Source organism: Chrysochloris asiatica, unplaced genomic scaffold, assembly GCF_000296735.1.
Source record: "Chrysochloris asiatica unplaced genomic scaffold, ChrAsi1.0 scaffold00206, whole genome shotgun sequence".
In the NCBI taxonomy this organism is placed as follows: Eukaryota; Metazoa; Chordata; class Mammalia; order Afrosoricida; family Chrysochloridae; genus Chrysochloris; species Chrysochloris asiatica.
In genome coordinates this window covers 2,156,954-2,176,394 of record NW_006408724.1, presented here as the reverse complement: position 1 = coordinate 2,176,394, position 19,441 = coordinate 2,156,954, and the positions used below count along the sequence as shown (strand labels likewise).

The 19,441-nt window shown below is 41.8% G+C and overlaps 1 protein-coding gene across 1 annotated transcript in view; it reads left to right on the top strand.

Moving 5' to 3' along the window:
- NMT2 (N-myristoyltransferase 2) overlaps positions 1-19,441 on the top strand; it is a 69,580-nt gene that overhangs the window by 7,831 nt on the left and 42,308 nt on the right. The gene's annotated exons all lie outside the window — the stretch shown is intronic.

Sequence of the window (19,441 nt, the reverse complement as noted above, 5' to 3'; positions counted from 1 at the left end):
CCAGCTTAAAAACGCGCACAAACCAGGGAGCTGCAGACTTGTTTATTTCCTTGGTTGTGCACACTGGTGCTGCTTTCCCAGAGAACCAGGGTGATTTCAGTTAATAGAATGATTTTCCATTTTCTTCCTTTAGTTTTTATTATTATTATTATTGGGGTGGATTTGGTCTTCTTTACTCTTTGAGTATTTGTTAACATCTTAGGGAAACGGAAGGAAGCACCCATGTAACCAGAGTTCTTTTTTCTCTCCAAATGAAGTTTGTTTTTATTGGTAATTCTTTTTGTTGAAACACTTTGTTTTCAATGTTGAATATTCAGAATATATTGTCATGCAAACAGGTACTACCCTTCATATGTTCATGGAAACATTTTTCTATTTAGGGGGCTTTAAAAAGCTCCTTAAAAAATGGAATGAAAACAGGATGGAATTTTTCCATGAACTTGTTGAAGCCCCTTTGTATATATTTATAAAAATGCAAATATACTATTCATGTAGTTGTTGTAGTTAAGCACTGTTAAGTGGGTTCAGACCCTGTATAGGGTTTCCTAGGAATGGCTGGTGAGTGTGATCCACCGACCTTGCAGTTCAAACTGACCTTGCAGTCCAGTGCATTAACCCACAGCACCACACATATTACCCCATAAATGTCTTTTTTTGATGTGTCATGATATTATATAATCTAGTTTTCTCCTGGTTATTCTACCGTATGTGTCTATAGATTACCACCTTTCATTTCTCTGCATTTTCCTGTTGTAGATATTTCATGTGAGATGATAACAATGTGTCCTTTTGTGTCTGATTTATTTTACTTAGCATGATGTTTTCAAGGTTCGTTCATGTGATAGCCTGTATATTGATATATTAGAACTTCATTTCTTTTGATTAATCCTGTTGTGGCATTGTTGGATCAGCACTGGACTGTGTGAATCAGAAGGCTGGCAGTTCAAACCCACTAGAGGCTCCTCGGAAACTCTATACAGGGTCACTATGAGTCAGAACTGACTCAACGGCTCTGAACAATAATATTTCTAATTAGGCATATCTCCTGCACAAGACCTGTTTAAAGTGTTCAAGAACACAAATACCAGTCTGAGAACTTACGGTACGCCTGACCCAAGCCATGGTACTTTCAGTAGCCTCATGTGCATATGAAAGTTAGTGAATAAGAAAGACTGGAGAAGAATTGATGCATTTGAGTTGTAGTATTGAAGAAGAATATTGAAGGTACCACGGACTGCCAGAAAAACAAATTTGTGATGGAAGAAGTACAGCTAGAATGCTCCTTAGAAGCCAGGATGAGAGTCTTTGTGTCTCATGCTTCAGACATGTTTTCAGGAGGGACCAGACCCTGGAGAAGGAAATTATGCTTTGTAAAGTAAAGGGTCAGCGAAAAAGAGGAAGACCCCTAACAAGGTGGATTGGCATGGTGGCAGTGGCAGTAACAATAGGCTCAAGTGTAAGAGCAGTTGTGAGAGTGGCACGAGTGTGGGCAGTGTTTCGCTTTGTTGTGTTTACGTGTGTGAGTCAGAACTGACTTGATGGCAACTAACAAGAAAACAAATTTCGTTATACATCTGTGTCACATTGTTCATCCATTCATCTGTTTATGGACACTTGGATTGTTTCCACCTCCTGACTATTGTAAATAGAGCTGCAGTAGTGTGACACTGTAAGATAAGCACAGGATTGCGAACTGCAAGGTCGGCAGTTCAAATCTACCAGCCGTTCCTCGGAAACCCTGTACAGGGTTGCTATGAATTGGAACCGACTCAACGGCACTTAACAACAATAGTGATTGATGCTAGAAGTACTCCCAAGAAACAGGGAAACATAATGGTATTAACAAGAAAAAGTTGAATTGTTTGTTAAGTACCAGAGTTGATTGAGGTCCACAGCTGCAGCTACCAGTCATTTCAAGATAATGTGAATCCAGCGTAAGGAACATTCTTAAAAAAAAGGAAGGGAAATTTGTCAAGCTGGCCTTGCAGTTTATCTCATAATAGAAATGCAGCCTTTATGTGGTTGCAGTATATAATGCATATGGCTTGCAAAATAAGTGTGTTAATAGATTATTTGTGTTACTGGGAAGGCTTTCAGCCCACAGCCTCTCTGTGGGTTTGAACTATACCACCCTTTTGGATAGTAGAGTGCTAAACCATTTGCACCCACCCTTCTTAATGTCTGTTCTTCAAGTTAATAAAGTTGAAATTAATATCCTGGTATAACACTTCCCCAAAATATTTCTTAGTAAATATTTTTAAATCTTATTTAACAAGTTCTAGGGAGACAGTGTGGCGATGTAGGATAAGCACAGACTGCTAACTGCAAGATTGGCGGTTTAAACCCACCAGCCGCTCCTCGGAAACCGTATACAGGGTCATTGTGGATCACTATGAGGTGGAACCGACTTGATGGCATTTAACAGCAACAATGATGACAGGGAGACAGTGTTGGTGCTTGGAATGATTTGCAAGTCAGGAGGCAGGACATTTCTGTTACTCTCAGTTTGATGTTGAAGTAGCCCATTAACCTGAGGATCAATGTCTTCACCTGTAAATGGAAGCAGCTGCTTGTAATGATCCATTTACCTTTAACAAAGGCCTGCGTTGTCCTGGTGTGGCCCTGTTGTCAATCCTCGGTAAACCTTATACAGGGTCATTATGAGTCAGAACTGACTCCACGGCGCAGCACTCAACAACAGCAACAATGTTGTCCTGGACAAGAATGGTGCATCCACAGGACCTGAGGGAGACCTTAGACTAAGTGCATTGGGAGGGGTACTCTCCTTAGGTCAGTGTCTTGGTGGTGCAGTGGGTTAAGCATTTGGCTGCTAACTGCAAGGTTGGCAGTTTAAACCCCCCAGCCACCTTTTGGGAGAAAGATGAGGTTCTGCTCTCCTATAAAGAGTTACAATCTCAGAAACCCTAAAGAGCAGGTCTACGTCTGTCCTACAGGGTCAGTATGAGTCGTAACTCAGTGGCAGTGAGTTTGTTTTGGTTTGGTCACTGCCCAAAGGGTAAAGGGAAACAAATTTTGGCAAGAGAGAGGTCCCGGTCTTTCCTTCTTTCCCCAGCTCTAAGCTGCCCCTTCTAGACACTGCCACTTCTTCCTTTTCTTAAGGGCAATACCTCTGAGCTTTGGGGTGTCCCAGTGCTTTTTTTTTTTCTTTCCTCTCTCACCCCAAAATGGACCTTGAGCTCCCTTCTGGATTTGGGTAGTGTATAGCCTTTTATGTTGGAGGGCTCCAGGTTTACCTTTGTAATTTCTGGTGCAAAGTGTCATTTCATTTGTGTGTGTATCTCACCATCTTGCCCCGGGACCCTTGACTTTGTCCATAGGAAATGTGTTTCTCTCCTTCTTTCTCTCATTTCCTTGTGTCTCTGCTCCTAGGCACATTCTCATTCCCCAGTCTTTCTGCCCTGAGTTGGGCTATTGCAATTTTTCTAACTTGTTTTTCTTTCCACTGTCATCTGCAACTCCCTGTTTTCTGTGCCTCCATCTGCTGAATTCCATTTTCCCTCATAAGCCACGGATCTGGTGCTATTTAGGATTTGACAGCTGCCTTTTATTAATGTACCTTCCTTGCTCTTTTCAGAAGGTTAACCCATGTAAGAAGGAGCTCTGGTAGCATAGTGGTTACGAATCGGGCTGCCAACGTCACGGTCAACAGTTCAAAACTTCCAGCGGCTCTGCGGGAGAAAGATGAGGTGTTCTGCTCCCGTAAAGATTTACAGCCTCGGAAACCCTGTGCAGGGTCGCTATGGGTCGGAACTGACTCCACGGCACATAGCAACAACAGCAACAACCCATGTAAGAGAGCAGTGTAGTTTTCTGGCTGTACCACACAAATCTTGTCCCTTCACAAAAGTTCTCTAGGAAAAAAACAAAACAAAACATAGTATATTGCCATATCCTGTAAGCCACAAAGATTTCATTCAAATATGGAACCATGAATCTTACGAAAGAATTAATTAGTCCCATGATCTGTGTTGTTGTTGTTATTAGGTGCCATCGAGTCAGTACCGACTCATAGAAACTATATGCACAACAGAATGAAACACCGCCGGTCCTGGGCCAACCTCACAATTGTTGCCATGCTTGAGCCCATTGATGCTGCCACTTTGCCAAACCATCTCGCTGGGGGTCTTCCTCTTTTTCTCTGATCCTCCACCTTACCAAACATTATATCCTTCTCCAGCAACTGGTCCCGCCTGACAATATGTCCGAAGTATGAGAGACGAAGTTTGGCCATCCCGGCCTCCAAGGAACACTCTGGCTGCACTTCTTCCAACACAGATCTGTTTGTTCTTTTGGCAGCCCATGGCACTTTTAATATTCTCCTCCAACACCTTAACTGAAAAGCATCAATTCTTCTATGGTCTTCCTTATTCACTGTCTATCTTTCACATGCATATGAGGTTATTGAAAATACCATGGCTTGAATCAGGCACCCTTGGGTCACTCCTCAAGCTGACATCTTTGCTTTTCAACACTTTAAAAAGGTCTTGTGCAGCAGATTTGCCTAATGCAATATGTCATTTGATTTCTTGACTGCTGCTTCCATGAGTGTTGATAGTAGATCCAAGAAGAATGAAGTTCTTGACAATTTCAATCTTTTCTCCATTGATAAGAATGTTGTGTATTGGTCCAGTGGTGAGGATTTTTGTTGTCTTTGCATTGAGATGCAATCTGTACCGAGACTGTGCTCTTTGATCTTCATTAGTAAATGTTTTAAGTCCTCTTCACTTTAAGCCAGCATGGTTGTATCATCTGTATATTTCAGGTTGTTAATGAGTCTTCCTACAATCCTGATGCCACATTCTTTCTCATATAACACAGCTTCTCAGATTATTTGCTTAGCATACAGGTTGAATAAGTATGGTGAAAAGAATACAGCCCTGTCGCACACCTTTCTTAATTTTAAACCATTCAGTGTTCCCATGTTCTGTTCAAACAGTTGCCTCTTGGTCCATGTACAGATTCCTCATGAGCACAATTAAGTGTTCTGGAATACTCATACTTTGAAGTGTTGTCCATAGCTTGGCATGATCCACACAACCAAAGGTCTTTGCATGGCAAGTAAAGCACAGCTAAGCATCTTTCTGGTATTCTGTGCTTTCAGCCAAGACCCATCTGACGTCAGCAGTGATATCCCTCATTCCCCATCCTCGTCTGAATCCGGCATGAACCTCTGGAAGTTCTCTGTCAGTGTATGCTTGCAGCTGTTTCTGTATTACCTTTAGTAAAACTTTACTCACATGGGTTATGAGAGATATTGTCCGATGGTTTCCGCATTCCATTGGGTCACCTCTCTTTGGAATGGGTACAAATACGAATCTCTTCCAATCAGATAATTGTCTTCCAAATTTCTTGGCAGAGATGAGTGAGTGCCTCTAGTGCCACCTCACTTTCTTGAAGGATTTCAATTTTTATTGCATCAATTCCTGGTGCCTTGTTCTTCTCCAATTTCTTCAATGCACCTTGGACTTCTTCCTTCAGTATCATTGGCTCTTGATCATATGCTACCTCTTGAAACTGTTGAACATCAACCATTAACTTTTGGTAAAGTGACTCTGTGTATTCCTTCCATCTTGTTTTAATGCTTTCTGCATCATTCAATAATTTGCCCAGTTGTTGTTGTTGTTGTTAAGTGCCTTCGAGTCGGTTCCGACCCATAGCGACCCTGTACAGGGTTTCCGAGGGTGTAAATCCTTACGGGAGTAGAAAAGCCTCATCTTTCTCCCGCGGAGCGGCTGGTAGTTTCGAACCACTGACCTTAAGGTTCGCAGCCCGATTCGTAACCACATAATGAAAGTCGAGGCTTAAATTTTTTTCTTCAGTTCCCCCAGTTTGAGAAATGCTGAGTGTTCTTCCTTTTATGTTTTCTGATTCCAGATCTTTGCACATTTTGTTGTAATATTTTACTTTATCTTCTCGAGCTGATGTCTGAAATTTTCTGTTCAGCTCTTGGACCTCATCATTTCTCCCATTTGCTTTAGCATCTCAACACTGCAGAGCAAGTTTCAGAGTCTCTTCTGACATCCATTTTGACCTTTTCCTTCTTTCTTGTCTTCTTAATGACTTTTTGCTCTCTTCACGTATGATGTTCTTGATGTCATTCCACAACTCTTCTGGTCTTCGGTCTTTAGTGTTTAGTGTATTAAATCTGTTCTTCAGATGATCTCTACATTCAGGTGGGATATATTCAAGGTCATAGTTTGTCTCTCTTGGGCTTGTTTTCATTTTCTTCAGCTGCAGTCTTAATTTGCATATGAGCAATTGATGTCTGTTCCACAGTCTGCCCCTAGCCATGTTTTGACTGATGATGTGGAGCTTTTCCATCATCTCTTTCTGCAGATGTAGACTATATGATTTCTATGTTCCATTTGGTGAGGTCCATGTGCATGATCGTCTCTTATGCTGTCTAAAGAAGGTATTTGAAATGAGCAAATTGTTGATTTTCCAGAATTCTATCATGCAATCTCCAGCATCATTTCTATCATCAAGGCCACATTTTCCTACAACTCTTTTCTCCCAGCCTTTGCATTCCAATCACCACTAATAATCAATACATCTTGATTGCATGTTTGATCAGTTTCAAATTGAAATAATTTGGTAGAATTCTTCTATTTCATCCTCATTGGCTTTAGTGGTTTGTGTGTAAATTTGAATAATAATGGTATTAACTGGGCTTCCCTGTAGGCGCATGGATACGCATGGATATTATCCTATCACAGAGAGCATTGTACCTCATGACTGATCTGGATATGTTCTTTTGAGAATGGATATGTTCTTTTGACAACACCATTCTTCTTCTATTTGTCATTCCTGGCATAGTGAACCATGTGGTTGTCAGATTCAAAATGGCCAAAACCAGTCCATTTCAGCTCACTAATGCACAAAATATCAATGTTTATGTGTTCCATTTCATTTTTGACAACTTCCAATTTTCCTAGATTTATACTTCATGCATTCCATGTTCTGATTATTAATGGATGTTTGCAGCTGTTCTCTTCATTTTGAGTTGTGCCCCATCAGCAAATGAAGGTTCCTCGGGCTTTTCTCTCACGGGCTTTACTCCATTTGTATCATCATGGTCAACTCTACTTTGAGGAGGCAGCTTTTCCCCAGTTGCATTTTCAGTGCTTTCCAACCTGAGGAGCTCATTTTCCAGTGCTATATCTGACAGTGTTTCTCTGCTATTCATAAGGTTTTTAGTGACGAAATATTTAGAAGTAGTTTATCTCTTCTTCTTTCTAGTCTGTCTTTTCTGGAAGCTTATCTGAAACCTGTCCACCATGGGTGACCCTGCTGGTATTTAAAATACTGGTGGCATAGCTTCCAGAATCACAGAAACTCACAAGCCACCACAGTATGACAAATTGATGGATGAGTGGTGGATGATATGTAAACGAAGAAGTAAAAAAAATGAAAATTTGATATGCAAGGGAATTGAGAAATACAAATATGTTGTGGAAACGTACCTCAAATCATTAACCTTGCTGATACGCATTAATTTATTAAATCTAACAATGGTAGTAAAATATTGAAATGAATTTCACAGGGAAAGAGGAGAGAATTCTTTGACTTATTGTCTTCATTTACTAAACTCTGAAAGATCCAGAAATGGGGAAAAGTCATAAAAACAGGAGCTCGTGCATATAAATAAGATTCTGGGTCAGAAAGGGCTGTGAGAATTGAGTACTTTTTTCACTGATTTATACTCTTGTGGAGGATGTAAGGAGCTCTAGTGGCACAGTGAGTCAAGCACTGGACTGGTAATTCCAAGGTCATCAATTCAAACCCACCAACTGCTCCGAGGGAGAAAGACGAAACTTGTCTGCTCCGGTAAAGATTTAGTTTTGGAAATCCTACTGAGCAGTTATAGTCTGTCTTACAGGATCGTTTATAAATAGGAACCGACAGGATGGCAGTGGGTCATGGAGGATTGTTGTGAAGTGCCGTCGAGTCGATTCCGACCCACAGCAACCCTGTATAGGGTTTCCGAGGAGCAACATGTGAGCTTGAACCACCAGCTTTGCAGTTCAAACTGACTGCAGTCCAGTGCAGTAACCCACAGTGCCACACCAGGACTCCTCATGGAGGATATTCCCTGCCAACTTCCTCAAATCTTTTTAAAAATTTAGTTTTTCTACTTATTTATTATTTCATCTTTAGGAATAGTTTGGCATTATGGTGCATCAAAGAAAGAATTGAAGAAACGTGTTGAATGGCTGAACAATTTGTTTTTAGTCTTTCAATGATATATAATAGTCTTGAAGATAGATTAATTTTATTTTAAGTATTTAAAATATTTCCTCCTCTATTCTGAACTCAGACTATCATTATATAGGTCTTACTTCACAAACTAAACCTCACACTATGCTAGTTTCTGGCCATTGCGTATGATACCATTTTACTTACTATAAGTATAATTTAATATTAACTCTGGCCAGAATTGGGTTTTTAGGTGAAGTTGGCACCAAAATTGCTTGGTAATAATGAGGTAATCTTATAAAGAGAAGGCTAGTGAGATAGGACATGCATTTTCACATTTAGCATTTGGTAAGGATTTGAATGGAGTCCCTGGCTAGTGCAAACATTTGACATACTTGGTGACTGGAGTCCTGGTGTGGTGCTGTGGGTTAATGTGTCAAACTGCAAAGTCAATTTGAACTGCAAGGTCAGTGGTTCAAGCTCACCAGCTGCTCCTCGGAAACCCTATACAGGTTCACTATGGGTCTGAACTAATTCGACGGCACTCAATAACAAAAACAACAGCTGAAAGGTTAGAGGTTTCAATCAGTACCCAGAGGTGCATTGGAAGAAAGGTCTGCTGGTCTGCTTTGAAAAAAACTGGCCATTGGAAATCCTATGAAGCACATATCTATTCTGACACCAGATGGAATCACCATGGGTCCCAGTCAACTTGGTGGCGATTGGAACTGGAAGGACTTAACGTATAGATATTATTTTATGTATTTGTTGCTGTTGTTGCGAATATACACAGCAGAACATACTAATTCAACTGTTGCTGTATGTGCAGTTCAGTGACTTTGGCTGAGTTGTGCAACCATCCCCATCCTTTTCTGAGTTGTCCCACCCTAATTAACATAAACTCACTGCCCCATCGGGTTTCTGTCTGACCCTTTGAGTTACTGTTACTGGTTTGATCTTGTATTGTTATTGTTAAGTGCCATTGAGTCAATTCCAACCCATAGCATGTTGTTGTTGTTATGTGCCGCAGAGTCAGTTCCGACTCATAGTGACCCTGCATAGGCTTTCCGAGGCTGTGAATCTTTATGGGAGCAGAACGCCTCAACTTTCTCCCATGGGACAGCTGGTACTTTTGAACTGCTGACCATGAGTTTAGCAGCCTGATTCGTAGCCACTACACTACCAGATTTCGTATGTTGTTGTTGTTAAGTACCGTGGAGTCGGTTCTGACTCATAGTGACCCTGCACAGGGTTTCCAAGACTGTAAATCTTTACGGGAGCAGAACGCCTCTTCTTTCTCCTGTGGAACCGCTAGTAGGTATAGGTAGATCTTAAAAGAGCATAGTGCTCAAGGCAGACATTCTTTGCTACTTAATTCAAACTGTTGTTTGATTTCAAGATGACTTCAGGGATATTTTGATTTAAGATTTAAATATTATCTCTTGACAGTCATTTCAGGGGTTCATCCATCCTCCATGGCTCCAAAAAAGCTCAGGAGAATTTCAAATTCTATTTTGCATCCCCCCCCCCCCCTTATTTACTAAGGGTTCTTTTACAGAATCGTTGACCAAAAAATTCAGTAATGGTAGCCTGGCACCATTCAGTTCTTCTGATCTCAGGGCAGGTGCTGGAAGGATTTGATTGAACAAAAAACAAATTAGAAACTGAACATCTAAGAAAGAGGATTGCTTCATAAAGTGTAGACCAGAAACTAGCAAAGGGAAGCTTTACTTGAGCCAGGCGTATGTTGAACCCAGTTCGTGTGTTCAGTCACTTCCCAGAGCCAGCTACTCTCTTCTGCACATATAAATATTTAAACTGCGGGCTGGCCCTGTAGGGACCTCAGCCCAAAGCTCCGCTTCAGTAGTTACTGCCACCTAGCGCCTTGGCTGACCTTTATCATCTCCTTTCTATACTGGCCATCTACTTCTTGGGCAGCTTTGAGCTCTGAAGCTTCCTAGGGCTTGTCCATGGCCTACTACTTTGACCAGAGATGATGTGGCTTTGAAGAACTTCTGACAGATAATACTTATACCAGTCCCAAGAGAAAAAGGAACATGCAGCAAAAGAGATAAAGCCATGAAACCAGTGAGCCAGCTGAAATCTTACTTTAGGTCAGAAACCATATTATGTTGTTGTTATGTGCCGTGGAGTCAGTTCTGACTCATAGCGACCCTGTACAGGGTTTCCGAGGCTGTAAATCTTTATGGGAGCAGAAAGCCTCATCTTTCTCCTATGGAACAGCTGGTAGTTTCGAACTGCTGACCTTGCAGTTTGCAGCTTGATTCGCAACCACTACGCTACCAGAAACTGTATTATAGCAGCTGAAAACTTGGCCTCTTGCTCTAGCCAGAACATAGTATTGTTGTTAGGTGCAACTTAGGCAGTTCCCGATTCACGACAACCCCATGTACAATGGAACAAAACACTACGTTGTCTGGTGCCAGCACCATGATTGGTTTCAGATGAGAATAGTGTGATCCTTAGGGGTTTCCTTGGCTAATACTTTCTCTCTGATCTGTCGTAACCGAGAATCTCTGCTGGCACCCCTTCAGCACCATAACAACACGCAAGTCTTCACCCACAGATAGGTAGCAGCTGAGCTTGTAGTGCACTGGAGCAATGTCCTCCTGGATTGTACAGTACACATGGGGAATGCAGGGTGAAGAAATTATCACTCGAGTTGCATAGATGAGCCACAGACAAAAACATACTTACTCAGACGGCATCTCAAAAACCTGAATTTACAAGTAAAACCCTCTACTTATTCCAAGGTGCTCTATATTATACTGGAGATAAAATATGGAAGGGTACAAGAGCTTTTTATGTATTTTGGCTCCTTAATACCTCATTGTACGAGTTACAAATGAACCACTTAAGATGAAATCAATTCCAATTTATGGCAATCCCGTGTGTGCCAGAGGAGAACTGCTCTGTTGGGTTTTCAGTGGTTGGTTTTCGGTACTAGATCAACAGGCCTTTATTTTAGCTGTATCTCTGGAGGAACTTAAACTGTCAATCTTTTAGTTAGCCACTGAGCACGTTAACCATTTACAACACTCATGGCTCCTATGTTACAAATAATTCTCTTTCCTCGTTTTTAAGTTAAAAACATTTAAGTTAAAAACATGGAAGAACATCAGCTTTACGTTCATCCTATTGTATTTCATTTTATTGCAGTAATAAACATTCCACAGTGAAATATTTAACTTTCTTGTAATCAGAGTTAGCACCTTTTATGATTTGTACTTTGGAGTCCTTATTTAATAGCTTCTTCCTTTCACTGACATTATAAAATGGCTTTCTTATTCTTTAAATTATTCACTCAACAGATATTTTCCTGAGCATCTACTATATGCCAGACATTATATTGTTCACCTCACACTGTGAATTAAACAGACCAAAATCACTGTTCACAGTTTAAAGTTTAGTTTTCCAAGTTTGGATCTTGAACTCAGATGGAAATTGTTTTTGTGTATTAAAGGATGTAGTAATTTATTGTTCTCTCTAAAAGAAGTCATTTTACTAACAATCAAAAAGTTCTTTCTTTCAGCCCAAATTTATGGTATCATTTAACACATATTAAGTTCATGGGTTGTATCTCATCTGTCTGTTCTGTTTGATTGATCTTATTTATCTATACTTGAGCTCCGCATATATTTTAATAATGCTTTTAAAAGGTATTGTGATTATTATAGACAACTTAGGAAATTCATGAAAGAAGATGAAAGTCATTTGTAATTACCATTTTCTCTGCAGGAAGTTGAAAATCAAGGGAAAAGTATAATTGTACTATCAAGCTACTAATGTTTGATTTCATTACGGGATTACGGGTGAGAGCTAAGTGATGTCTCTGGTTGTTGTTAAGCGCTACCGAGTCTGTTCCCACTTATAGAGAACCCTGCGTAGGGTTTCCGAGGAGTGGCTGGTGAGTTTGAACCGCTGGTTTTGAGGTTGGCAATTCTGTGCTTATACTATAGCACCTACCAGGACTCCTATGAAATTAAAAAAAAAAAATTGTATTAATATCTGGAATTCATATACCATGTTGAATGCTTTTCATGTGTCTCTTAATAATAGTTCAGGGCAAGCCACTTTTTTTTTTTTTAAGAGTTTATTGTGAATTGAGTGATAGTTTACATGGAAGAACATCAGCTTTACATTCATCCTATTGTATTTCATTTTATTGCAGTGATTACAGTCCCATCCATGCATCATCATTCAGCAGCATTTGCTTCTAATCCCTCTGTGTTTTTTTCTTTTGGATGTACACCAAAACGCTCAGGAATATTATATAACCATTCAGACAACCAAAGGGTATACTCTGCACGTCAGTCCCCTGGCCGCCAACACAAAGCCCCTCTCTCTTGGGGTCTGGAGTCCCCAGCTGCTGTGTCTCTCCACGTCATCATCTCTGCCTCCATCTCTGGTGTCGCTGCTTCTCTGGATAGGGTCCTGCACTTTGCTTTTCTCCCTTGATGGTCCCAGGGCCCTCCGCTCCTGGACTGCAAGATCAACCACTCCCCTCCTTTTGTTTCAAAATGTCTACCTTTACATTTGCAATATTCACAATCAGTCCTGATAGCAGTTATTCACTACTGAACCATCAGAGTCTTATATCCATCTCCTTTCACCAGCCCTGTCTAGACAAGTTGGAAACCACTCAATGGAGATTCTACCTTCCCCTGTACACTCTGAAACTAGGCTCCTTCTTGAAAACTTGTAAGCTAGTCACTTTGTGCCTTTGTTGCCCCTCTCCTGCGTTCCCCACCTCCCATTTTGGGTAGCCAATGTCTAAGCTGTTCATCCCTGTCAACCCTGTGTACAGAGGGGGTGGGAATGATCCTTGCTGTAAAGATTTGTTCCTTCTTTTAAGTTACTACATTCATAAGTATAGGTCAAGTTCATCAAATTGTAGCAGATTACACTTTTTTCCCTCTTGTTTCTTCCTCTAGTGGAGTTCTGTTCATATAGCCATTGAAGCTAGGTCAAATGGGTACTATCTGCAAATATGGGCATTCTTGTGCATCTCCTTTCTCTTCATATCAGCTGGACATTTCACTCTCCACTCTAGTCCTGTGTGACTGTGTCCTTGTCCATAGGCTCAGGAGTCCCCAGGTCTTGGCTATACTGCTGACCAACCAGGTCTCAATCCAGGTTGACAGGAGTCTATTGAACGTGGTCAGACTTAGCTCACAGCTTCACTGTTGTTTTTCCCCCACTTCCCCATATCAGTAGACCAACATGGTCACCAGCAAGGCCACATGCCTGCTCGTGTATTCAGGCATGTGGTCTTGGAAGTGTCAGTCTTGGAAGGGGGTTTGCCCTGCGGGGACCTGATTGCTTGCCTTGACTCCCCACTGAAGAACTTGCTTGTTCTTGTAGTAGTCAATCAGACTGCCATTATTTTTTATTTTTGCTGGTCTTTCTTTGAAGAAGTATCTTCTGTTCCTCTAGCTGCTCCAGGCTGGTCTGCTTGTCCTTATAAGTGGAAATTTCCCACCTCAGAAGATTCTGGCTAGGCATCAGGATTCCACCTATGGTCCTTTGTAATGCAGAGGCTCCACAGGAAGCCTCCTTTACGTTGTAGCCCCATTTTAGGTATTCCAATCAGTTATAGGCTGAAGGTGGACTTACAAGCTTGCTATGGTGATGTTTCTGGTTATTTCTTTCTCTCCCCCTCAAGTGTCTATTTTACAATAGTAGGCAAGGGAAACCAAGATTCAAAAGACAGCCATGCATCTTAACATTATTTCCCCTCTTTTACCCATTCAAACCATGTCTCAATCCCTGTTTCTTAGAGCCCTGTTGTTCCAAGGTTGAGCATACATCACTATTTACCTCTGTCTTACTTAGCCCATGCAAACCTGCCTATCTATTCTCCTATCTGCCTTGTTCTTCCATTCCCCAATCCCCTTCTTGTGTATTGTACCCCCCAACACCCAAACTGTCGTTTGTCTATTTATTCCCTACCCTGTGCTCTACCATCCCCTCCCTCCCCTCACGCTACCCCGACACCCTGGTAACCAACAAAGAATTTTCTCTTTTTTCCCCCCTTTTAGTGTGGGTATTTTTTCTTAAGCTTTTACAGTAATGATCCTATGCAGTATTTCTCCTTTTATGACTGAGTAATTTCACTCAACATAATGTCCTCAAGGTTCATCCATGTTATGCAGTGGCTTGCAGCTTCCTTATTTTTCTTCAAGGTAGCATAATATTCCATTGTGTGTGTACCACAGTTTGTTTATCCATTCTTCTGTTGATGGCCACTTAGGCTGTCTTCCATCTTTTTGCTATTATGAATAGTGCAGCTGTGAACATTGGTATGTATATATCTACTTGTGTTATGGTTCGTATTTCTTGTGAGTAAATACCAAGTAGATGAATTGCTGGATCATAAGGTATTTCTATTTCTAACTTACTGAGGAAGCGCCCTACTGTTTTCCAGAGAGGTTGGACCGTTTTGCAATCCCACCAGCATGTAGGAGGGTCTCAGTCTCTATATATCTGCATCATTTCTTGTCCTCTACTTTTTTGAACTTCGCTGTTATTGCTGGTGTGAGATGATAATCTCATTGTTGTTTTGATTTGCATCTCTGTAATGGCTAGTGGTAGCGTAGTGGTTATGAATTGGGCTGTGAACCGCTAGGTCAGCAGTTCGAAACTACCAGCTGTTCCGCGGGAGAAAGATGAGGCTTTCTACTCCTGTAAAGATGTACAGCCTCGGAAACCCTGTTCAGGGTCGCTATGAGTTGGATTCGACTGCACAGCACGTAACAACAACAATGGCTAGTGATCATGAACATTTCTTCATGTTTGTTGGCTGCCCGAATCTCTTCCTTGGTGAAGAGTCTGTTCATGTCCTGTACCCATTTTTTAATGTCCTGGGCCTATTTTTTAATGGGGTTATTTGTCTTTTTTGGTAGAGGTGTTGTAGTTTCCTGCATATTTTAGAAAGGAGTCCCTTGTCTGATGTATCATTGCAAAAGATTTTTTCCCATTCTGTGGGTTCCCTTTTTACTCTTTGGGTGAAGTCTTTTGATGCACATACGTTTTTAATTTTGAGTATGTCCCACTCATCTATTTTGTCGTCTTTTGTTTGTGCAATGTTCACAATGCTTGGTGTCTGTGTGTGCTCTATATTAAAGCTCTCAGATTTGTCCCTGTTTTTTCATTGATGGCTTTTATAACTCTGGGATTCACATTTAAATCTTTATGCTGAGTTGGTTTTTGTGTATGGCGTGAGGTAACGATCTTGTTTCAGTCTTTTGCATATCACTTTCCAGTTCTGCCAGCACCATCTGTTGAAGAGACTATCTCCTCCCCATGCAGTATCTTGGCTCTTTGTCGAAAATCAGTTGGCTGTATGTGGATGGGTTAATTTCTGGATTCTCAGTTCTGTTCCATTGATGTATGCTATGTATCTTTCGTTGTACCAGTACCAAACTGTTTTGACCACTGTTGTTGTTATGTGCCGTGGAGTTCGTTCTGACTCATAGTGACCCTGCACAGGGTTTCTGAGGCTGTAAATCTTTATGGGAGCAAATAGCCTCATCTTTCTCCCGTGGAACAGTTGGTAGTATCGAACTGCCGACCCTGAGGTTAGTAGCCCAATTTGTAACCACTACACTAGAGCTTTAGCTGTGTAGTAAATTTTAAAATCAGGGAATGAGAGGCAGGCTAAGCCACTTTTACAGTTGACCCTGACGGAAGTGTCCCTTTCTGTAACAGCCCTGAGCAGCTATTCCGATGGCTCGGAGACTCTCCATTCTGCCAGTCAGACACTAACCTTCTCCGTCCGTGGCTCTGCCACCCCCAGCAGTATATGAACACTTCAATTCCTCCACATACTCTCCAACACTTCTTATCATTTGTCTTTTTGATGTTAGCCATCCTGGTATGTGTAAAGAAGTATTACTGTCAGCTCTGCTTTCCAAATTCCAGTCTTCTTAAGGTTTGTGAGAAATGGAGAAGTAGCTCTTCCTCTTTCAAGATTTGGGGAGTTTTGCCATTGTATAAATGCTATCACACAGGTCTGGGATTGAGAAGCATGGAGAAGAACACAGAAGGAATGTGTGGTCACTTCCCACTTGTAGTGTCTTGTTTAGAACTCAGGCTCCACCTCACTGCAAGGGAGCGGAGGTGTAGTCCAAGAAGATCAAGAAGAAAGGGTGAGTGGACTTTTATGGACAGTTGATAGTGCTGTAGGATAAGCACTGGACTGCTAACCACAAAGTTGGCAGTGAAACTTCAGCTGCTCCTTGGACACCCTATACAGGTTGCTATGAGTGGGAACCGATTCTACAGTACTTAACCACAACAACAACAAAGCAGTCTTTACTGCCATTGTTTTCCCTGGAGTCACCACATAATGTTTTCATGGCTGTGTGGTACTGGGTACTCTGTTAATTCCTGTGTGTAGAGTCTGCGATTACTTCTTACAAGAGATTTTCTGAATGTGATTATGAAATATTTGATATTTTCGTGGCTAAGAAGGAGCTCATTGGTTTACACCTGAGATTTGTCAAAGAGCCTCTCCAATCACAGACTGAGATGTACTTTCAGAGGTAGCAAAATTGACAGTTTCTTGAATCTTTACAAAACAAAATGGTGGATCTTTCTTATGTAAACCTTGGGGAAGGGAGACAGGACTCTGTTCATAAAGAGCCAAGGGATCTTTATAAAAAGGCTAAGTGGCTAAATTTCTATGATTTACTGATCAATCACTTCTAGCATTTGAACTTGAGTGTTGGAATCAGTTTTTTCCATTGTTTTTTTTTTCAAGAACAGTCTTGAATGTGAGTTTTTCTTTATTATCCAGAAGTCTTATCTAACATTTCTTAGACCCAGGTGATAAAACTTCTCTTTGTCACATAAGTAATCCTTCAGAGAACCTGGATTCCTGCTGCAGGAAGCTGACCAAAGCGAGGTTGTTGTTGTTAATGTGCCGTGGAGTCTGTTCCAACTCATAGCGACCCTGCACAGGGTTTCTGAAGCTGTAAATCTTTACAGGAGCAGAAAGCTTCATCTTTCTCCCACGGAACAGCTGGTAGTTTTGAACTGCTGACCTTGCGGTTCACAGCCCGATTCATAACCGCTATGCTAAAGCTAGGTAGCAGCAGCCAACTCTACTCATGTCTTAAAATCATCTTAGCCACCTCTTCCCTCTCCCCTCCTGGGGCAGGAATTTGTTGTTGTTGTTGTTGTTAAGTGCCTTCAAGTAGGTTCCCACCCTTAGCGTCCCTGAATAGGGTTTCCAAGAAGTGGCTGGTGGATAGCAGTCCATTGTTTATCTTACATTGCCACCTCAGACTGCTCATGCAACATGTTGTTGTCAAGTCAGTTCCAACTCTTAGCAACCCTGGATAGGGTATCTAAGGAGCAGCTGGTGGGTTTGAACTGCCAACCTAGCAGTTAGCCGTCCTGTGCTTATCCTACAGCACCACACCAGGAGTGTCTCATGTAACATGTTGTTGTTGTTAAAATGCCGTCGAGTCGATTCTGACCCATAGTGACCATGTATAGGGTTTCCAAGGAGCAGCTGATGAGCTAGAGCCACCAACCGTGCAGTTCAAACAGCTTTGCAGTCTGGGGGTGCATTGACCCACAGTGCCACACCAGGACTCATGTGACATACAGTGCAATTATTTAAAATGTACAATTCAAAGACTTTTGGTGTTGTCACAAAGTTGTATAATGATCACCATAATCAATTTAAGAACATTATCATCACCCCCAAAAGAAATCTATACCCTTTTGTTTTCACTGTTCCCACAAGCCTTCTAACCTTATACCTCCTAACAACTACTAATCTACTTTCTGTGTTTTAGATCTTTCTATCGGATGTTGTTGTTGTTGTTAAGTGCCGTTGAGTAGGTTCCGACCCATAGTGACCCTGTACAGGGTTTCCGAGGGTGTACGTAAATGAAATGACATTATATGTTTTTTTTTGTGATTAACTTTTTTCACTCAGCATAGTATTTTCTTTTTTTTTTTTTTAATGTTTTATTGTGATTTATATGATAGTTTACTTTAGCTTTACATTCATTACATCGTATATCATCTCCCTGCCATGGTTCCAATCCCCTCCATGCATCATCAACCACCCAGTTTTCGGCCCACAGTCCCTTTCCCTCTCTGGGTCCAAAGTCCCCAGTCGCTTCATCACTTCACGTCATCATCTCTGTCTCCATCTCAGGCATCTCTGTTTCTCTGGGTAGGGTCCCGCTCTCGGCTCTTCTCCATTGATGGTCCCGGAGGCCTCCGTTCCTATCCTGGAGAATTAATCACTCCCTTCCTTGTTACAAAACTTCTACCTTTGCATTTCCAACCCTCACAGTCTTTCCTGGTAAGCATTAATCACTACAGGATCATGAGTTACCCATCTGTATCCCCTTTCATCAGCTCCGCCCAGACAGATTGAATAGTACCTACTGGAGATTCTGCCTTCCGCCATGCTCCCTAGCATCAGGTTCCCTCTTGAAAGCTTGTAAGCCAGTCACTTCTTGCCTTTGTATTTGTAGCCCCCTCCCCATTTGAGTGTCCAATGTCCAAGCTGCCCTTCTCCGTCCACTCTGTGTGTGGGTGTGGGTGTGAATGTTTCTTGCTGTGAGGATTTGTTCCCACTTTTGGGTCGCTGCTCCATAGGTATAGGTCAAGTTCATCAGAGTGTATCAGCTCACTTCCCCCCCTCCCCCCTTTCTTCTCCTGGTTAAGCTCCGATCATCCAGTCATCCGGTCCAGGTCACGTGGGTATCATCTGCAAGTGTAGGCGCTCCTGTACATATGTCCTTTCTTCCTGTCAGCCGGTAGCTCCACTCTCCTCGCGAGTCCTCCGTGGCCACACCACTGACTCTGGGCCCAAGAGTCCCCAGGCCTCTTCACATTGCTTGTCAACCAGGTCCGCAACTGGGTCCACAGAAGTCCACTGAACATTGTAGGGCTTAGCTTGCCGCTTCATTGCTGCCTTTACCCCACTTCCCCCCCATCGGCGATATGTGTGGTCACCAATTAGAGCGTGCATTTCTGTTGAGTCTTAGTCTTGGAAGGGGGTTTGCGTTGAGAGGACCTGGTCACTTGCCTTGATGTTTCCTAGGGAAGCAATTTGTTTGTTCTTGTAGTGACAGCCCATCTGCCTCCATTTTTCCTGCAGGTCTTTCTTTCAAGAGGTATCTTTTATTCTTCTAGCCGCTCCAGGCTGGTCTGCTCATCCTTTCAAGTGGAG